The sequence below is a fragment of the Eulemur rufifrons genome, chromosome 16 (genome assembly GCF_041146395.1).
Source record: "Eulemur rufifrons isolate Redbay chromosome 16, OSU_ERuf_1, whole genome shotgun sequence".
Taxonomy (NCBI): domain Eukaryota; kingdom Metazoa; phylum Chordata; class Mammalia; order Primates; family Lemuridae; genus Eulemur; species Eulemur rufifrons.
The window spans coordinates 14,032,666-14,055,786 of record NC_090998.1 but is presented as its reverse complement, the minus strand read 5'-3'; positions in this window follow the sequence as shown (position 1 = coordinate 14,055,786).

Sequence of the window (23,121 nt, the reverse complement as noted above, 5' to 3'; positions counted from 1 at the left end):
AGCAAATAACATTTACCTGTTCTTAGTAATGTAAATACTGAATGTTGAATTCATAATGATATAGCTATATTAACAGAATAAAGACGAGGGTAGTTTGGAAGAATGGGGAGTGGGGAAAGGGGATAAGTGAGATGAATCCTAATCTACCATATCAGTACGTTTATAAGTTAGTCAGTGAATATAGAAATAGTGACATATATATGTCACTTAGAAATATGTAGTCGTATAACAGAAAATAATGCTTAAAAATTATAAATGATTGATTTTGGAGAAAAGGGTGCGTAGGGAGAGGAAGAATAGTAGGCTGCCATGTTTACTATAAGATTTTTAGTACTACTAGGTTTTTTAAACTATGTACATGTATTAGTTTGATAAAATAAAAACTGAACTATTTTGATAAATAATTTCTGCAAATGAAAAGAAATATTATAGGCCGGGCACGGTGGCTCACGCCTGTAATCCTAGCACTCTGGGAGGCCGAGGTGGGCGGATCGTTTGAGCTCAGGAGTTCGAGACCAGCCTGAGCAAGAGCGAGACCCCATCTCTACTAAAAATAGAAAGAAATTATCTGGACAACTAAAAATATATAGAAAAAATTAGCCGGGCATGGTGGCGCATGCCTGTAGTCCCAGCTACTCGGGAGGCCGAGGCAGTAGGATCGCGTAAGCCGAGGAGTCTGAGGTTGCTGTGAGCTAAGCTGACGCCACGGCGCTCACTCTAGCCTGGGCAACAAAGTGAGACTCTGTCTCAAAAAAAAAAAATAAATAAAATAAAAAAAAAAAAAAGAAATATTATAAATGGGATAAAAAGAATAAAATATTAAATGTTCAGCTATCAGGAATTATAGAGCTTCTATAATCACTAGTAAAGTGATAATACTCAACTAAATTATGTATGCAGCAGACATCCCAAAGGCTGGAGGAATTTCTTAAAGTAGGGCCTTTGTAGTTCTTTCATTTGACACATGTTAAGCAATGTTTCTGCTTAACTGCTGTGTAGTAAGAAGAATGTAGAATAATTTGATAGGGTATAAAATATCTAGAATAAAATTGCAGAGTCCAAATATTCACATCACAAAATGTTCTCAATAAAACAGCTGTATCAAAATGGCATCAAAGCATTTTGCATAATTTGCATATCACAGCTCTCATCCAATGTGTTTTGAAAAAAAATCACCTTTGGAAAATTGAATTAATTGCAAAAATCAATCTGCCTGATTTGCCTGTGTAAAATTACAGTATTTTCAGTTATAGTACAAATCAAAAATTGACAATACTGCTTTTGTGTAGAACACTGTGGTAAATGAAAAAGACTGCCCATGGCCTGGGGAGAACAAAGATAACTGGGGCATCAGCTGCCCCAGACCCCAGCTGACTGCAATGATAGCTGAGAGGGTCAGTGTATTTGCATATCTGTGACCTATACAAGGCATATCAGTGAACCTTACACATCACTGTACCTTGGTACATTAGTTAGAAAGCTCTAATCTACAAGACCCAAATTATTAATAATATTTTTTCTACAAAAAGAAAACTCTGTATTTTTTTGTAGGGGGACAAAAAGAACAAACTAGAGAAAAAGAAGGTTTTCCAGCATGCTAAAAACTAATGTTGTATATTACATTATATATATAACATATGTGAGTTACATATATTTTATATTTATTTGAACTATATATTCAGTAAATATATGTTACATGCCATACAGTTTTTACATACTATAAATCACCAAAATACATAATCAGTAGTTTTAGCAAGGGTAAGGAACAAAGAAACTAATATACTATATGCTAGGCCCTATATTGGATGCTTTTAAAAATTATAACTAATACTATATAGTACATACTATTATCTCTAATTTAAAATGAGGACATAAAATTCCAAGGTAAAATAACATGTCTAGGCATAAGAGTGGTAATTTGAACCTGTCTCTGTGACTGTAAGGTTGAATTACAGATGTTAAGCACAGAGCCAGCCAATCAAAAATGCCTTCTAATGAAAATTTCTATAGTTCACAATAATTGCTTTTGTCTGGTGAGAGAATTGCATAATTCTAGGCTTAGTCAAAAGAGAAGAATTACTAATAAGTGTTATAGGATAAGACATTTGTTATAGGAATTAGGGCTGATAAAATTGTAGGAACTTGGGAAATATAAAAGCCCATGAGAAGCCCATTGAAGAATGAATGAAGGAGCTGCCCGTGAGTCTGAGAAGCTAGTCACTGAAGAGGAACCGAGAAGGGAAACTCTTGCCTCTTTATGTAGCTTCCACCTCTGTGGGTCCACAATCAAAATCTAATTGTAAACTTGGAGCTTTTGGTGCTCAGCATCATAAACAGTCACAAAGAAGAACTGGGTGTGAAGTATAGCAGAAGGAGCACAAGCTGGAACCTGCTGGGTACCTCTGCATCTCTGTCACTGCGTGTAAGATGATCTTTATGAAGTAATGCCACTCTTTCACTTCTGCCTTCTCAGAAAGTGTACAACCAAATGTACCACTGATAGTTCTACCTGTTGGAGGATTTCACTTCACCACTGTTCTTCACAATAAAAAGTATAATTACATATTAACCATGATGACATAGTATACTCCACAAATGTCCATCTCTTGTCAACTTGGCATTCATATATACCATTTTTAACCATATTTACCTTCTAAATACAATAGCAAACATAATACAAAAATCCTTCCTATAATCAAAAACACGCTAGACCTTACCCAAATCAGATATAAAGTCAGTATATTCATCTTTACAAGATATTTGTTTGTCTTCCAGCTGGGTCACACTCACCTTTTATTAGCATATTTTTGTTAGATAAAATGTGAAAGAGGAAAAAAGAAAAATAATTTATATCAAAGTAAGGAATAAAATACTCCTGGTCCTTGTTTCTGTAATTAGTCACATAGTTATAAATGGCATTTATAACTTCCTTCTACTACCTATTACATATTGCCATTATCCTCAACAGGTTGTGTTTCCTTACCTGATGGGCTGGTCCAAACCTTTATTCCAAACCATTAACAGTCCTGACTTTACTGGTTTGCTGTAGTATTCTCTTAATTTTTATCACATGTGGGAAGAGTAAGAGGCACCCCCAGGGCCTCTCCTATCTTCCAGACATACTTATCCTTATGTCCCTTATGTAAAAACCACCTAATTTCTCCTTAATAGTATCAATTCTCCCATTCAATACAATAATTTCCTTTTGCCTGTTGGTTCACTGACATGTGAAGCCCAAAAAGCCAGTGGATTTCCAGTTTAATGGAATCAGTGTGTCCACTGGTTGTAGCATTCTTTCCTTGGGAATCAATACCTCCAGACCAGCAGAGACTAAAGCTATGGGATAGGGTAGTGTGAAGCTCCTGAGGGACACAGACATGTAGGGGATTTCATATTCTTGTGGATTTTTCCTCCAAGAATACAACCAGGCATTCACAAGGAAGATCAAGGAAAATCCTGGAAAAGAGTCCCTCACAGTGCTGGCTAGGAGAGTGGGACAGCAGCCACTTCTGAAGCCTATCTCTCCTATTTACCCTATGGAGCAAAAGCCTTAATTTGCAGTGGAAAAAGCAACAAAACATTGTAGGACAAAAAGAAGTCCCTACCCCTTGAGGAGAGCAAGAGACATGGTAGGCCTAGTGGTAGATCTGCAGGAGAGACAGGAACACTTAAGAACCCCATATCTCAAGACTCAAGTTTACAGTGCCTACTGTAAAGGCTATGACTTAATCTGAACATCGTAGAATGCCTTTCTTACTTATCCACCACCTCCATGCTAAAAAAGGTGGATTTTACAAATAACAATAGAGTACAGTTAAGAGAGCTACAAGCGGCAGATTCTTCTTAAAGAGTAGTGCAAAGGGGAGACCCATATGATCAAAATTAAAGAACAGTAATGGAGATGAAAATATGCTATGCCTTTGATAAGCTCATAAATAGACTCAACACAGGTAAGCAAAGAATCAGTAAACTTGAAGATGGGTCAATGGAAATTATCCAAACTAAAATGCAAACAGAAAAAAGGGATATGAAAAAATAGAATAGAATATCCAAGAGATGTGAGACAATATCAAGTGGACTGATATTTTCATAATTAGAATTCCAAAAGGAGAAGAGAGAAAAAATGAGAATGAATGTTTGAGTAAATAACGGCCAAAATTTTTCCAAAATTAGTGATAGTCACTAAACCACAGATCCAAGAGGCTCAGAGAACACCAAGCAGAATACCAAAACCCAACGACTTAGGCATATATCACATTCCAATAGCTACAAACCAAAGAAAAACAAAAGTTTTGAAGGCAGGCAGAAAAAAAAAGACATAATACCTATAGAGGGACAAGGATTAGAATTATAACAAATGTTTCATCAGAAACTATGCAAACAGGAAATGAATAAAGTAACATTTTTCAAATGGTGGGGGAAAAGATCAACTGAGAATTCTATACCCAGCAAAAACATTCTTAAAAAATAAAGAGGAAATAAAATTTTTCTCAAACAAATCAAAAACAAGGGAATTCACTGCCAGTAGAGCTACTCTACATGAAATGTTTTTAAAAAGTTCTTCAGGGAGAGAGACTACTATATAGGTCAGAAACAGGGACATACTCAAAGAAATGAAGAGTATCAGAAATGGAATAAATGCAGGTAAAGCACTTTATTATTTATTTATTTTTTTGAGACAGAGTGTTGCTTTGTTGCCCTGGCTAGAGTGAGTGCCGTGGCGTCAGCCTAGCTCACAGCAACCTCAGACTCCTGGGCTTAAGCGATCCTACTGCCTCAGCCTCCCGAGTAGCTGGGACTACAGGCATGCGCCACCATGCCCGGCTAATTTTTTCTATATATTTTTAGTTGTCCAGCTAATTTCTTTCTATTTTTAGTAGAGACAGGTCTCGCTCTTGCTCAGGCTGGTCTCGAACTCCTGACCTCGAGCTATCCACCCGCCTCGGCCTCCCAGAGTGCTAGGATTACAGGCGTGAGCCACCACGCCCAGCCAGGTAAAGCACTTTAAAAGGTTACAATGTATAAAGCAAAAAGTCATTCTGCCATTACAACAGAACAGTTATTTCATGTAATGGGTAACATGGTAAGACCAGTGAATTCTATGAGCATGAGCATATCACCACACTTCAGTTGCTATAAAATGAGTTCCTTCTTTGGCATATTATGCTTACAGCATTCTGTAAATCCATGGGTTGTGGTGGTTTTGGCAGAAACATTGCAGGCAGGGAAGCAAATACACTTCCACAGTAATAGTTTATTCCAGTGAGAACAAAATTTAGCCTTTGAATGATGAAGCGATCTACTGTAATCAACCTGTTTCCAAGATTGGCTTGTCCTCCCCAAAATGGTGCTAAATCGGGGGTTCATTGTTGGTCTCTGCTGTAGGTAGCTTGGCTCATGGCTATGGTTTGGGTCGGTGAAAATTCATGTTGCTAAGTCCATGAATAACCTCTATCCCTGCCCAAATGACTATTTTTTGTAAAATCCCTTTGGGCAAGGATAGAGATACTTGGGGAAAGATAATGTCTAACATCTACAGACCTTATTTTATTTTATTTTTTTCTGAGACAGAATCTCATTCTGTTGCCCCGGCTAGAGTGCCATGGCGTCAGCCTAGCTCACAGCAACCTCAAACTCCTGGGCACAAGTGATCCTTCTGCCTCAGTCTCCCGAATAGCTGGGACTACAGGCAAGCACCACCATGCCTGGCTAATTTTTTGTGTATATTTTAGTTGTTTGGCTAATTTCTTTCTATTTTTTAGTAGAGACAGGTCCTTGCTCTTGCTCGGGCTGATCTTGAACTCCTGAGCTCAAAAGATCCACCCGCCTCAGCCTCCCAGAGTGCTAGGATTATAGGCGTGAGCCACCATGCCCGGCCTACAGACCTTATTATCTTATTACCTCTTCTACTTTATTACAAAGATCTTCCTTTACTGAGGTTGCTTTTTGGTGAAGGGGCACAAATATCTCCTACTCTGTGCCCATTTGGAGAGGTCTAATCACATAATTTTATCCCAGACTAGCAATCTTCCAATTCTATTCCTCCCATGTCCCTGACCTTCTAGCCAAATGTCAGCAAATGACCATAAATCGATATATATCTATACTTCTTGCCAACTCTTTGATCCAGGTGCAGTGGACAATTAAATATACAACTTGAAATTCTGCCCACTAGGAATATTTTCTTTCACCAGTGATCTTCGGGTCCGCCCTAAAGTGGGACTGTAGTACTGCAGTGGTGATGCCAGCATATAATACAGAATCCATCATGCCCAACATTTTTCTTCCTTAGCAATAGGAATTCCTATGGTATGAATTGAAACAATGTAGGAGGAGTCAGAGTCAGACTCATACAACATCTTCCTATAGGAGTTTCTGAAGGCTGATCTAGATTATCAATAGAGTGTTGCTGAGCACACTTAATTTTATGGTTTGCTAAGTCATACAACACTCAGGTCATAATGGGCAGCTTAGGTCACAGGGTATCTTGGTGTCCCACGGTCAAGCTATCAGTCTGTATTAGAGCCAGCAGAGGTGCAGAAACTATTTCTCAAAAGGACGATAGCAATATGTAAAGATGGTGTAGCCTTGCTTCAGAATCCTATGGGAGCATGCCCCCAAGGCTCCATATAGTATCCATATCTATCAGACATGGTACAAGCACAATTATATCTGCTGGGTTAATATGGCCCAAGTGGAAGAGCAGATTGTGCAGCAGCCTGATCTGATGCTGAGATTCCTCTTCCTCTGGTATCCACAAGAAGCTAGCAGCCTTTGGGTTAGCCAGTAAATGGATCAGAGTGCTATATGCAACTATAGTAAATGTTGCCTCCAAAGTCTAAAGAGGCCCATCAGACCTTGTGTCTCCTTCTTACTGATAGAAGAGATAAGATGAAACAACTTATGCTTTACCTTGGAAGGGATACCTTTCAAGTTTATACCCTGCATCATCGCACCCTACAAGGTGACCAAAGCAACCAGGTCATTACTGGTTCTTCAGACAAGAGAAGACTAATTTACACACACAGAACACAAAAGGCTATTTCTATAGCAAAAGATGCTAGGCAAAATTGGTAGTTTGGTGTCTTTAGTCTCACTGGAATCTTCTCTATGTTCCTACTGCAATTTTCTCACTCTTTGCCAATCAATGCCCTAATGTTAATATAAGAAACTATGTGGTGTCATAAATTCAATTTGCATTGTAACTTACCCATCCACAGGCTTGCTCAGAAATCTTTACACCCTGAAGCTAAAAGAGCTAAAGGTTTATTTTAGGGCATTCACAGAAGCCATCTGGTTTATTACCTGGATCTAGAGCTAGGAACTTAAAGTTCTGAACTTATTAATTTCCTTCTCAAACTTCTACGGTGTAACTAGAAGCAAGCAAACAACGCTATTATATTTTTTATTTACCCTAAAATGATATATAGCAACAGCCATTTCTTTAGGCACTTGATATTGGAACCATGGGTATAATTTTTTTAATTAATAATTATTTTAATTGACAAATATAAATTGGATCTATTTATCATGTATGACTTTATTTATTTATTTATTTATTTTACTTTGTTTCACTTGGTTGCCCAGGCTGGAGCACAGTGATGCTATCAGAGCACATTGCAGCCTGAACTCCTGGTCTCAAGGGATTCTCCCACCTCAGCCCCCCAAGTATAGTATCTGGGAGTACAGGTGCACTGCCACACCTGGCTAATTTTTAGAGACACTGCCTCACATGTTGCCCAGGCTTGTCTCAAGCTGCTGGCCTCAAGGGATTCTCCTGCGTAACTGGGACTACAAGTCTAAGCCACCATGCTGGGCTCATAACATGAAGTTTTGAAATATGCATACATCAGGAATGACTAAATCAAGCTAATTAATATATGCGTTACTTCACATACTTACCATTTTTTTATGATGAGAACACTTAAAATCTACTCCCTTGGCAATTTTTAAGAATGCAATACATTGTTATTAACTACAGTGACTATGTTGTACAACAGAGCTCTTGAATTTACTCCTGTCTAACTGAAATTTTATATCCTTTGACCAACCTCTCCCTAACCTGCCTTCCTGGTAGCCTCTAATATCTACCATTCTACTTTCAGCTTCTATGAGTTCAACTTTTTTAGATTTCGCATATAAGTGAGATCATGTAGGCTTTCTTATTTTATTTTTTTTAACAATCCTAATAGAGACAGAGAGATCATGTAGTCTTTGTCTTTCTGTTCCTGGCTTTTTTCTCTTAATATAAGGTCCTCTAGGTTCCTTTATGTTATCAAAATGATAGAATTTTCTTCTTTTTAAAAAATGAATAGTATTCCATTAGCTATTTATGTAATATCTTCTTCATTCGTTCATCTGTTGATGGACACTTAAGTTGATTCTGTAACAGAGTAGTCACCCCTCCTCTCCTAGGTATGGAAGGGAAATATTGAGAGTGGGAATATGTAACAGAGGGAATGGCCTGGGAGGGGAAAAAAAAAACCCGGCAAAAATATTTTCTGTCTCTTTAAAATATCCTCCACTCCTTTTTGAGAACTAAAGCCTGCATTCCTGCCTCAGGCCAGTGGTTGGGAGGGGCAGGGTAAGTCTTTTGTTTATTTGTGCAACAGGAGATGGCCCAGCCCAGACCTGGTAAAGGGAGGTCCTGGGCAGAGTTCATGAGATTGTCTTCATTAGAGATGGGATGATCAGAATCATCAACTGTAGTTGAACAGTAATTGTCTGAAGCTGAGAATCCATCCTTTAAAATCTCTGTATTTCTGCTAATGTTCAGGACATTTGGATTTTAAGACGAGAAGGTCTACCATTTTTCCCTTTTTGCTGGCAAAGTAATAAAACATCTATTTCCTTCCTTCTCAAACCGCTTGTCCTCATTCTTCTGATGTGGCCTTGTGGACAAGTGGCCGAGCTTTCAGCAACAATTCCATATCTTGGCTTGTGAATAATGCTTTAATAAACTTGAGAGTACAGATAACTCTTTGACATACTGATTTCATTTCGTTTTGATATATACCCAGTAGTGGAATTGCTGGATCATATGTTAGTTCTATTTTTAATTTTTTGAGGAATCTCCATACTGTTTCCCATACTGAATGTACTAATTTGCATTCCTACCAATAATGTGTTCCCTTTTCTCAACAGCCTCTCTAACACTATCTTTCATCTTTTTGATAATGGCCATTTTAACAGGTGTGAAGTAATAACTTATTTTAGTTTTAATTTGTGTTTCTCTGATGATTACTAATATTGAGCATTTTGTTCATATACCTATTGGTCACTTGTAAGTCTTCTTTTCAGAAATGTCTATTCAGGTCTCTTGCCAATTTTTTAATTGTGTTGTTTGGATTTTTTTACTATTGAGTTGTTTGAGTTCCTTACATATTTTGGATATGAACTCCTGATCAGATGTGTGTTTTGCACATATTTTCTCACATTCCATAAGTTGTCTCTTTACTCTGTTGATTGATTCCTTTGCTGTGCAGAAGCTTTTTAGTTTAATGTAGTCCCATTTGTTTATTTGTTTTTGTTGCCCGTGGCTTTTTGTGTCATATCCATGAATTCATTGCCAAGACCAATGTCATGAAGCTTTTCCTCTATGTTTTCTTCTAGTAGTTTTACAGTTTCAGATTTTATGTTTAAGTATTTAATCAATTTTGAGTTGATTTCTGTATATGGTGTGAGATAAGGGTGTAATTTCATTCTCTGTGTGTGGATATTTAGTTTTCCATGGGTTATAATTTTACCACTTTATGCCACAAATTACCATTTTGTTACTGACAATAGTATCATTAATCCTTTAAATTTAGGCAGATCAGAGAACCAATTTTAAAGTTCCATCATCATGTTCCCATTCTTCCAGACCCACTTCCTATACAAATAACAGTATCAGCAGGGATTTAGTAAAAAAAAAGTGGAGACCCTAATAAGTCTTATGGGGATAAGAGATTTATCATAGTATTTAAGCCTTCCATTCCTGTAGCAAGAGCTGAGGAAGTGACAACACAGGTGAGCTCTTTGGAGGAACTGAAAAGGAGACATCAACTAATTAATCTGAAAAGTCAAGCACATAAAATTGCTAGAATGGGACTGCAAAAGGAATGATGTTGTATTGCCTCTGTATAGTTATCGCCTCTGTGAGTCCACAACAAATTGTCTGTTTCAGGGGGCTGGGGCTGTTGTTGGTCAACAGATTTTGTAGATAGGAAGACAAGCTGGAGGTGAAATGAAGGAGAATGAGGACAATCTGGAACTTACCAATCACCTCTTTGTCTAGTTGTCACCACATCTGACTAGGACGACCTTCAAAGAGTAATGGCCCGTGCTTTATTTCTGCCTTCCAAATATTGCATGGGGTCCTCTCTTGGCCAATACTGGCACAGAAAAATACAGAGAAGAGAAAGTATGAAAAATTAATTCCAGATTAAATAAATTGAATGCAGTCCAACCACCCTAGTACCTCTATTTCCTTTTGAGTACCAGTCTTCCTCCTTCTTATCCTGATTTTGGGCCTTAACGTCTAACCACAGTAAAATTGATTGGTTCAGCAATGGAAATATAATTCATCTCAGCCCTGAAACTTTTCCTAAATCTACTAGAGAAACAGTTTTCTTTCCTCTGGCATTATGAATAAACTTTCAGAATGTATGATTAGTGTTGCTTCTGGCCATCTTTACTTGCCTGGAAATAAAACCAATAGCTAGAAAGCTAAAAAATGGAGAATGATGGACATCTAATATTATTTGAACAACTGGATCTAAATGAAGTTATCCATCCTTGAATTTTTCAACCTGTGAGAAGAGTGCTTGAAATATAATGGATAGTCAATGTTTGATGAATGCTTAAATAAATGAACCAATACATTTTTTTTTTTGGTTAAGCAAGTTTGAATTAAATACCTGTTACTTATATACAAAAGATTAATATACTGTCCCATTCATACTTCTGCTGAAAAGATTACTCCACAAGGACCATGTCCCCATTCTAGCCCTCCACTCACACATATGGCTATTAAACCAGAGGTAGGAATTTAATTCATTCAGATGAGCAATGATTTTGTGCTAGATAAGACCTGGCACAAATAGATGAGGTAAGCCAAGGTAAGCATGTTTATTGCTCTGGTTTTAAACTAACAAATACCTAAAGAGTGAAGTTATTTGATAGTGGGTGGTAAAGTTGGAAGGATTACAGTAAGGTTACTAGGGGCCATGTGCAAGTTATGAAAGAGCAATAGGAGGTCAATAAAAGACTAAAATGAAAAAATATACCAATTATTTGGTGAGACTAGAATAGAGTAAATGCATGTGGATAAGCAGAGACACAATGAAAGAAGGCCACATGGCGTGTGGCAAGCAATAGGAATACCTGATCATTACAGCAACATCAGTTCCTATTGGATTTCCAGCTATTTCCAGCCATGGGTATTCTCAAAAGAAATCACTTTTTCTTGTAGAAACTATGATGCCTCTCTGTTCTTTGCAACCAAAGAGACTATCATTTTGAAAGCCCATGACCATTTCCCACAATTACATGTGTAGATATAAGGAAAAAAATATTCTAAGACAGAAGAGAAACTAAATAAAGAACTTGCTACTGAATGACCTAAATCTTTTTGGTAAAACAAAGCTATAAAGAAGTTATAGGGGCTGAACTCAGGCAGTTTAATAACAATCTATTGTTAAGTTTCAGGAAAAAGTATATTCTTAAATGTCAAGATAAACATGACATAATATTTTTAAATAGTTTCTAAAATTATATTTTTTGCCTCAAAAGCATTTAAAATTACACACACACACACACACACACATTCACATATTTTAGTGAGAACAATGTGATTCTATATGCTGGGTTTTAACACATTGAGATATTGCAATTTGAAGTTTAGATTATTTGGTTTGTGATTTTAATAGCTATCATAGCTGAAGGGTAGACTTTATAAAGATATGCTGATTCAAATATAAGCAGCACATTATTGGCTGCATTATTAAGTCATAATGCTGATTTTTTGCATCATCTGGCTAACACATTTCTGTCTCTGCCAGGTATCAGTTAGATGTTAATGCAAACTAATTAGAAATTATTACACTTTTATATTTTTAGCAAATGTGTTTAAGACCAATTGAAATTTCTTTTTGTAAGAATTTTTAATAGCCTAAATAATTATATTCTCAAGTTTTTTTATGTATATATATATGAGCACTATATATAAGATTACAGCCATTGTTTTTAGCAACAAAATCATTCAAAACTGGAATAATGGCCATACATTCATTTTCAACTTCTTTCCACAGCACATTTCTTTCAAAATACTGCTGTATTCTCACGTATTTTTAAAAGCTTACCTTAGGCCAGGCACGGTGGCTCACGACTGTAATCCTAGCACTTTGGGTGGGAGGCAGAGGTGGGTGGATCGTTTGAGCTCAGGAGTTTGAGACCAGCCTGAGCAACAGTGAGACCCCGTCTTTACTAAAAATAGAAAGAAATGATCTGGACAGCTAAAAATATGTATAGAAAAAAATTAGCAGGACATGGTGGCGCATGCCTGTAGTCCCAGCTACTCCGGAGGCTGAGGCAGAAGGATTGCTTGACCCCAGGAGTTTGAGGTTGCTGTGAGCTTAACACCACGGTGCTCTAACCAGGGTAACAGAGCGAGACTCTGTCTCAAAAAAAAAAAAAAAAAAAGCTTACTTTACTTTAAAAGGACAGATTAAATTGATTTTGTCCCCAAAAAAGATAACAAAGAAGCATGATGCTAACAGGCATTTTTAAATTTTCTTCCCGAGACAAGGTCTCAACATTTTGTAAAAAAAAAAAAAAAGTGTAATTTATCATAAAAATAAATAGCTCCTTTAAATATTTGCTATAAATAACAAGAAATCCTCCGGATGTTACAAAAAATTTTCACTGCCACTCCCCACCTAATTACATGGTGTTGAAAAAGTCTGAATTGTATAACATTAACTACAATAAGGATATCTTGTAACACCAAATTCATCTCTGGTTTCAATTTCTTTCCTTCATGAAAGATACCAGTAAATGAAAAAGATCTGAATTGGAGATACACAAATTTAGTTGTTTTTAGCATAGATGGTATTGAAACCAAGATTATTCCCTGAGATATAGGGCATAATAAAAGAAGTCTTAGTGTAAACCTCGGGAAACACCAACAAATAAGAGCTAGTAGGAAGAAGAAAAAGAGAAGTTGATTGAATTTTATTTGCTAACACTTATTTAGCTTTTACTTTTGCATTTAATCTTCACAACAACATTAGGAGGAAGAAATTACTACTATCTCCATTTTACTTCTTGCCCAAGGCCATACAGCTATTTAATAGTAGAGGTAAAATAAGAAAATCAAACAGTCTGGCTCCAGAGTACTATACTATTAAAATTAAGTGAGTACACGGGAAAGCCTACCGCACAGTGATATGGAGGACAAACTTGAGAAGACCTTCAAGAATGCAGAGGAAAAGAAAAATGTGATGAAAATAATAAGAAAGCAAAATGACACAGAGAGTAGAAAATAGAATTCCAATCTTTGAATAATAGATGTTTCTGGTGAAGAAATCAGAACACAATAAAAAAAAAAGCAACTATTTTTCAGACTACCAGTTTAAAAGTTTCACTGTATGTCAAATAGTATTAATGAAAAAGAGGCCTATATTAGACAACATTTGGAAACATGTTTAAATTAAATAGGCAACATAAAGAAAACTCCTGTGAGTTTTAGCTAGAGATGGGGTTAAAAGAGTGTATACGCCACGGCTGGGTATTTGGTGGGTTGGGTGAGGGATGGAGCTACAACATGCTGTATTTGAAGAAATAAAAATTACACTGACATAAGCTTCTCCTCAGTTATATTAAAAACCATATACTTAATGGTACTATGAGGTGATATCATAAGAGTTTTGAGGGGAAAGGATGGGATATTAGAATTTTTATTTAAATTGTCTTTCATGTAGAAAAGTAATAAATATATTCCTAGGTACAAAAAGGCTCAGAAGATACATTACCCCTCTATCCTTTTAGAAAAGCTGCTGATAGACATAGATTCCTTTACCTAAAGAGTCCTTAAAATCAGTACCTTAAGAAAGAAAAAGTGGGTGTTAAAAAGATTTATGAAAGAACTCTTGGCTGGGTGCAGTGGCTCACGCTTGTAATCCTAGCACTCTAGGAGGCCAAGACAGGCAGTTTGCTTGAGCTCAGGAGTTCAAGACTAGCCTGAGGGAAGAGGCAGGAGGATCCCTTGAAACCAGGAGTTTGAGGTTGCAGTGAGCTATGATGATGCCACAGCACTCTACCTGGGGTGACAGAGCAAGACTCTGTCTCACAAAAAAAAAACCAAAAACAAACAAACAAAAAAAAACAAACTCTAGATCTTGATAGGCACAGCCTACAAATCCCAAGAATTCTGAGAATAATAATTTAAGAAGCCATGCCAGCTTGATTTTACCACAAAAATGATATCACAAGAATACGAAAGTAGGTATGCCGCCTTCTCTGTGGAATTTGGAAAACATTTAGAAGCAAACAGTTGTGTTATGAAAATAATTTTTCTCTATGATCTGACAAAAGAATGCTTCTTAGGTAGCCTCACTCTCAATCAAATTATATACTTAATTTCAGAATCTCAATTAAATATTAAGGCAATCATAAAGACCTATTTAGTCCTGGGAAAATTTCTGTAAGAAAACGTATCAAAATAATGATGGAACTTTATTGAAGTGATGGCATTGTTATTGATTTTTGTCTTTTTAAATTTGTAATTATTTTCCAAATTGTCTTTCATGAACAGGTTATTAATTTGTCAGTAATTTGCAGGAGTTCTTCTTTCAAGTATGATGTAGTCAGTCTCACAGTGCCCAGTCTCAAAGTCCTACTAGAAAATTGGGTCTGTGATATACACAGAAAAGAACTCCAGATCTCAAACTCAAGATGGTTAAAACCTGACGTGAACTCAAAATAAATCTGCAATCCAAACCTAAAAGAGCACAATACCTGATTGGATCAAAATGATGTCTCTTATGCTAACTGTCTTACAGTGGAAAAGGCAGGTGCTCTCTGAGACAAAATAATATCTATTTCAGTTATCACAGTTTTTTTGATACACAATGTTCAACATACAATAAAAAATTACAAGACATGAAAATATGTAGGAAAATGTGACTTGTAATCAAGAGAAAATGTAGTCATTAAAACAGACCCACAGAATGACCTAGATGCTCAGATTGGCAGACAAAGACTTCCAAATTAGTATTATGAATATGTTTTTTTAAAAAAGGAGAAAAAATTAAAATTATAACAAAAACAAAAAAAGAAGAAGAAATAAAAGAAAACAGGAAATTAGAATTGAAAGATAAAATAACTGAAATTAAGAACTTACTGTATAGGTTTAACAGCAAACTAGACCTAGGGTAAGGATTCATGAACTTGAAGAAAAGTCAATAAAGTTTGAGCATTTCTAATTCAAAAACCTGAAATTCCAAATGCTTCAAAATTCAAAACTTTTTGAGTGTCAACATAATGCCACAAGTGGAAAATTTTACTCCTGACTTCATATGATGAGCTGTAATCAAAACTTTGTTTCACACAAAAACATAATTAAACTATTATATAAAATTTCTTTCAGGCTATGTGTATATGATACATATGAAACATAAATGAATTTCATGTTTACACTTGGGTCCTATCATCATGATATTCCATTATGGGTATGCAAATATTCCAAAATTTGAAAAGATCCAAAATCCAAAACACTTCTCGCCCCAAATATTTCAGAAAGGGGATATTCAACCTGAATATATTATCTAAACTGAATCACAGAGAAAAAAGAGAAAGAGATGAGGGAGTCCAAAGAAGTAGAGGAAGAGGAGGAGAAGGGAATAATTGAGAAAATTTGGGAAAATTCTCTGCCATTTTCTCTTCAAATATTTCTTCTGTCACATACTCTTTCTCCTTTCCTACTGAGACACCATTTAGATGTATGTTAGACCTTTTCATTTGTGCTCATATTTCTTCTATGCACTTTTCAGAATTTTCTATTCTTTCTTCTTTCTGTGTTTTAGAAACAATTTTCTATTTTCGGTTCACTAATGATCTCTTCTGTATCTAATCTGTTGTTAGATGTTAGATCCTTCTACTGAATGGTTAAGGTCAGTTATTGTATTTTACAGTTTAGAATTAGAATTTCCATTTGATTCCTTTACATAGATTCCAGTTTTGTGATGGAATTCTTCATTCTTTCATCTATTTTGTTCATTTCTACTTCGATTTTTGAACATATTAATTATTTTAAAGTCCTTGTCTGTATTTTCAATGTCTGAATCAGCTGTGGAGATATGTATATGTATGCATGTATGTATGTGTGTATATATATATATAGAGAGAGAGAGAGAGAGAGTCTCACTCCATCACCCCAAGTAGTAGTGTACAGTGGCTTCATCATAGTTCACTGCAACCTCAAACTCCTGGGCTCAAGTGCTCCTCCTGCCCCAGGCTCCTGAGTAGCTAGGACTACAGGTGCCCACCACCATGCCCTGCTAATTTTTTCTATTTTTGGTAGAGACAGGGTCTTGCTCTTGCCCAGGCTGGTCTCAAACTCCTAAGCTCAGTCTGCCCACCTCACCCTCCCAGAGCACTGGGATTACAGGCATGAGCCACTGCACCTGGCTTGTGAATATACTTTTGTCTTCTATTTTGTCTCCACTTATCTATCTTTATGGTCTTATCTTTTAGTACACCTAGTAGTTTTTTTGTTTTTGAATCAAGATCTTACACTATCACTTGAGCTGGAATGCAGTGATGTCATCATAGCTCACTGTAACCTCAAACTGGGTTCAAGTCATCCTTCATCTCACCCTCCCAAGTAGCTAGGACTACAGGCATGCAGTATGCTTAGTAATTTTTGATTGGATGCCAAGAATCATGTATAAAAGTTGTAAAATCCCCAGTTGATGTTGTTTCCTTCAGAGAAGATTTACCCTTCCTTACATTATAAAGGGTGCTTATTTAATCAATGGGATATAATTTTGGTAAGGTTCTCTGTCTACCCTCGGTTTTTCCACTGCATCTAAGATATATTTCTCCAGGGCTTCCAATTAAATGCCTAGTATGTTAACTTGGGCCTTTTCCTGGAAAGTCATAAATTCTAATCCTTATCTCTTCAGCATCATGAGACTGAAAAACACTCCACTCTGATTTTTGGAAGTGTTCTACTTTGTTTTTTAGCTTCTCAATCTGAACAGCTTAAGAATTGCACAGTTGGCCATGTGCGATGGTTCACCCCTATAATCCTAGCACTCTAGGAGGCCAACGTAGGATTATTGCTTTGAGGCCAGGAATTCAAGGCCAGCCTGAGCAAGAGCAAGACTCCATCTCTACAAAAAAAAAAAAAAAAAAACACAGAAATATTATCTGGGCATGGTGGCGTATGCCTATAGTCCCAGCTACTCAGGAGGCTGAGGCAGGAGGATCACTTGAGCCCAGGAGTTTGAGGTTTCTGTGAGCTAGGCTGACGCCATGGCACTCTAGCCCAGGCAACAAAGTGAGACTCTGTCTCAAAAAAAAAAAAAAAAAGAAAGAAAACGTGACTCTCATAATGGTCATTTATAATACCAATGACCATTTTAATTGTTTGCTAACAGACCATCTAAAATATTTAAGAATATTATCATAAAAAGGCAAATATTCCTCCTATAATCTTACTTATCAAATACTTGTTTAGTTATTATAAAAATGAATTTCGGCCGGGCGCGGTGGCTCACGCCTGTAATCCTAGCACTCTGGGAGGCCGAGGTGGGCGGATCGTTTGAGCTCAGGAGTTCGAGACCAGCCTGAGCAAGAGCGAGACCCCATCTCTACTAAAAATAGAAAGAAATTATATGGACAGCTAAAAAATATATATAGAAAAAATTAGCCGGGCATGGTGGTGCATGCCTGTAGTCCCAGCTACTCGGGAGGCTGAGACAGGAGGATCGCTTGAGCTCAGGAGTTTGAGGTTGCTGTGAGCTAGGCTGACGCCACGGCACTCACTCTAGCCTGGGCAACAGAGTGAGACTCTGTCTCAAAAAAAAAAAAAAAAAAATGAATTTCATCATCTTTGTTTAAATCAGTGGGGCCAAAAAATAAAGACTGTTTAGGATGTTTTGTGTTTAAATACCTGTATAAACATATATGTGTATATGTAATGTTGAAAAAGGCTTATGTGAATTTCAGCATCATTAATCACTTCATAAAAATGTGTCAAAACTTGTCTACTCCTCAGAACCACATTCTTTGGCAATCATGAGATAGGATTGTGAATTCCATTTGTAAAATAACTCTCTGCAACTGAATAGGTATTTCAGTGGGTAGGAAAATTGGACTGAGTGCAGCATGAAGGGAAGAGTCCCTCATTTAACACATGTTTGCTGGGGATCTACTAAGTACAAAACACTGTTGAAAACTGGAGATTCAATGCTGAATAGCCGTATTTCCTTACCTAGAAAAACTTCTAGTCTAGCAAAAAGGAATATTATATTCAATCTTCAGTGCTCAACTTTGAAATAAAATGTTCATTTGTTATTTGTGAACAAATAAACATGCTCATAGCTTTAAAATAGGGTAATATGGTTTTCATATATGAAATATAAGTCATTTCTATAATGTCTATCCACAATTTCAATAAAGTGCTTTCACCCAAGCAAAAAGGAGACAAGGATTATAGGTTTTTTAGAATTATGAACATAATGAAGCGAAAGAAAAGTGTGGGCCCTATTTGGATCCTACTTTAAACAAATCAAGTCTAAATTTTTTTTAAGTGACACATAAAAAAAATTTGAACAGTGACTTAGTATTTGTTGATATAAAGAAATGATACCATATCTGAGATTTGAGTTAAGATAATCCAATGGAGTAAAGAAAAGGAGAGGGCAATATGTGAGATAAGTATGATCATGTGTTGATAATTTTGGAAGTTTGGTGATGAAATCCATGGGACTTCATTATATTATAATATTCTTACCAATTCTTCCTACTTTGGTACATTTTTAACATTTTCCATGATAAAATGTGAAAAAAAACCATAAAGATGGTTTAAGTAATTTAAATAAAATACTATAAAATAAATGTAGAAAAATAAATAATGTCTAAAAAGAGCTAAGTCAATTTTGAAAAAGAATAGCAAAGAAAGGAAACTGCATTTCCAGATATTAAGATATTTTGCGAAGTTACAGTAATAAAAATAGTATTATACTGGCATAGGAATAGACTGATAGATCTCTAAATCAAAGTAAAGAGCCCAGAAACAGATGCTTGTGTAAAAAGAAATTTAATATATAATAAAGATTGCATCAGGGCTCAATTGATGGGGGAAACCATTTAAAAAAATTTTTTTACAAAAATGACTCATTATAAAGAGAAAAAGTTGAATCAATATCTTGCATCATTAAAATAATAAAATCATGATAGCTAAATACTTAAATGTGTAAAACAAAGCTATCAGGATAATTAAAGAAAATGGTTGAGAAATAATTCATGACATTAAGAGAGGGAGAGAGGATTCCTAGGATCCCAAAAGTATATGTTTTGAAGGGGAAAATGATGGATTTTTTAAAATATCAAAATTTGTTAACTAAAGTTACTACAGAAAAAGTAAACAGATGTGAGGCAGATGGGTAAGGAACTAATCAACGATTAAAATTGATAAGGGATTAATATGTGGAATACACAGGAAAGTGCTAGTAATCAATAAAAAATGACAGAAACTCCAATAGAAAAATAGGTAAAGATATGAACAGGTAATTCACAGAAGGAGAAATGCTCAGTATCACCAATAGTAAGAAAAATAAAAATTTTTATAAATTGGCTGGGCTCGGTGGCTCATGCCTATAATCCTAGCACTCGGGGAGGCCGAGGTGGGAAGATAGCTTGAGCCCAGGAGTTTGAGGTTGCAGTGAGCTATGATGACATCACTGCACTCTAGCCAGGGTGACAGAGTGAGACTGTCTCAAAAAAAAAAAAAAAGGTGGGGGGGAGAAAAAAATTTTATAAATGGAAAATCTGAAAATCTGAATAGGTCACAAAGAAAACTTCAATCCAAGACCACTAATGAATTCTACTACACATTTATGGAGGAAATAATACAGATAGTACACAAATTCTTTCAGAAAACTGAGGAGTCAGGAACATGTCTCAATTCATTTTATGAGGCCAGAATAACCTTAATACCAAAATCTGCTAAAAACATTGCCAAAAAAAATACAAATTATGGAATATAGATTTAAAAAAAACTCCTTAACAAAAATTATCAAATGAAACCTAGCAAAATATTAAATGGATATCTCATGACCAATTAGGATAAATAACTGTATTTTCCAAAACAAAAAAAAATTAACAAGAGAAATGGTATTGTTTTACATTTCTGAGAATCTCTTGAACATAACAAACAACAGCTTAACAAACAACAGCTGGATTTTCATCTCTGCTTCTATGAATTCAATCTGTTGTGATATTACACATCATGTAGCCTCTGGAAAACTTTTCTGTTTGTGAGAGAATGAGAATGAAAGAGGCAAATAAAATCTTAGTTTTATTAGGAAATAGTTCTGAACTCATGGGAAGTCGACTGGTCCCCTAAGCTCACAGGGGACTGCTGATGTGAGCAATAGCAGTTTTAGTGGAAAGTAGAGGTAGGGTGAAGACAGAGTAGTTGGTTAAGAAGTGGACAGCACTATTTGAAATGGGGTCAAAACAGAGATTATCTACCAATTGAAAAAAAAGAGCAGAAATCCCTGATACAAGCCACATATACCCGCTTAGAAGTCTGGCAAAAATATTTTCTTCAAATATTTCAATAATGAAAGAAAGGGAAAATAATATGGACAGTGGTTGTAGCCTAATTTTGTGGAGGCTAACATTACCAGTACTTACTGTTTTGGTAAATGAAAAATTTTATTTATTTACTTATTTTCATAAAGCTTTTTGCTGTCTTGATAGGATTTTTAAAAAGGACACAAACTTTTTTTAATTGAATAAACATATTTTTAACTTTTTCTTATAAGAAAATATAGTTAATATATTTTTTCAAGCATATTTCATTAATTTTTATTTTTCTGCTACCTAAACAAATAGTTAATTGAAGAATGGGTGTATTGGCAAAAAAGCCCTTCAATCATGGTCCCTTATATCAGTTATTTGGCGAGAAGGAAAGTAAAACGAGATAAAGAAAAGTTGTTAACTGGCATGAAAATATTAATATGAGAACTACCTCCAGGCTTTGAACTTAAAATAAAGATTATATGTCATATTTTATCACAGTTCAGCTGTTATCAAATATAAAGAAAGCTTTGTATATCTGAGTATTCACTTTATTTCTTAAACCATATATATATGTATCAAATATATGTCATTATGTGTAAAAAGATAAATAAGTCTATCTTTAGATACACTTAGAGAGAAGTGCTGTGCTAAATTACCTAAGAAAAAAGGTTTTGAGAAGGAAAAGGTGAGGAATATCTAAAGAGGTTCATAAAAGAGAAACTAGGGTTAATATGTTTGGTTTCAAGGGAATGGAATGAAGTTCTGCGGGACTAATGCAAGGGACAGTTTTAAAAGTGATTTCTCAGTAAATGTTGGTATAAATTTTATTTGTCATTTTCTATTTATATTTCACTCCAATTAGTATTTCTATATGGAGTAGAGGGAGGTACTTGTTCTGGGTAGGCTCTCAACTTTAATGAGCAGAAGTTGATCAAACCCTAACTTTAGGCCACCATGTAAGACCTAATACACAGTACACTAACTTAGTGAAATGCATCCAGCCACAACGGAAGTGGATAGCACAAGATGTCCATACGTTACAAGTTCTGTTTAGCTCTGGCCACAGACTCTGCCTTAAAAGTGCCTAATGTGAAGTTTTCCCCGGGCTTTGTGCAAATACACAAACACACACAATAAAATGAGCCAACGACTTTGGCATTGCTGCATTTTGTGCAAAATCTTCTTCACTTGGGAATTCTGATAACAATGTAGTTCTTCCCTTGTCTCCATAATTTAAACTTTTAAGACTCTTCCTTTTGGCTTCTTCTTTCATGGCATCTTCTCATGTTTGTGTTGTTGTTGTTACTGTTTTTTTTTTTTCCACTATATATTGTTTTTGCATTTATTTATTAGTAATTTAACCTATCTTTTAAATTGTGCTATCATTATTAGAATTTTTCCTATTGCTTTTGTTAAAATGTTGCATAAGCTTTGAGTATTTTTAGTGCACAAGTTTTGCAAACTGAGAAGTTTTTCAAGAATGCATGTATCTAGTTATAGCAATAATCCAAGTTTATAGTATCAGTGAGGTAGTAAGGACTAATCCAGAGCTTCCTGCTCCATTCTGCCCATTTTTGAAGAGTTCTATGATGCTGGACTCAAACAAATACCCTTTCCCACTACATGAAAATGATCTTGTTAGATCAATTAGGATTGAAATATAATATCACTACTATATATAACCAAGAATTCCCCAGTGGGACCTGGACAGTAACATAGGGCCTGCAATCTACTGATGATCAGAAATGCAAATTTCTTACCAGAAATAAGAAGGTTCCTAAACAAAAATTAGTTATCCCTTGTTATTAACATATAATCACACCTGAGAGAAAGAGAAATTTTAACAAGGATTGCTTGTTGAATTAGACTGAATCTAGAGAACAGAAATCTAATAGGCTCCTGGTATCATTTCATAAGAGGATGTTGCCATGGTGTGAATGTGTCTCATTCAAAATTCAAGTGTTGCCAAGGTGACAGTAGTAAGAGGTGGGACTTTTAAGAGGTAATAAGGGCATCAGGGCTCCTTACTCATTAGTGGGATTAAGGCCCTTATAAAAGAGGCTTCGTGCAGCTTTCGGTTCTCTTGCCCTTCCTTCAGCCTTCCACCACGTGAGGACACAGCAACCCTCCCCTCTGGAGGATACAGCCCTCACCAGACAAATGAACCTGCCAGTGCCTTGATCTTAGACTTCCCAGTCTCCAGAACTGTGAGAAATAAATATCTATTCTTTATAAATGACCCAGTTTCGGGTATTTTATTGTAGCAGCAGAAATGGACTAAGACAGTCATACGAAAGACTGAAAGAATTTTGTAAAATTTCTTAA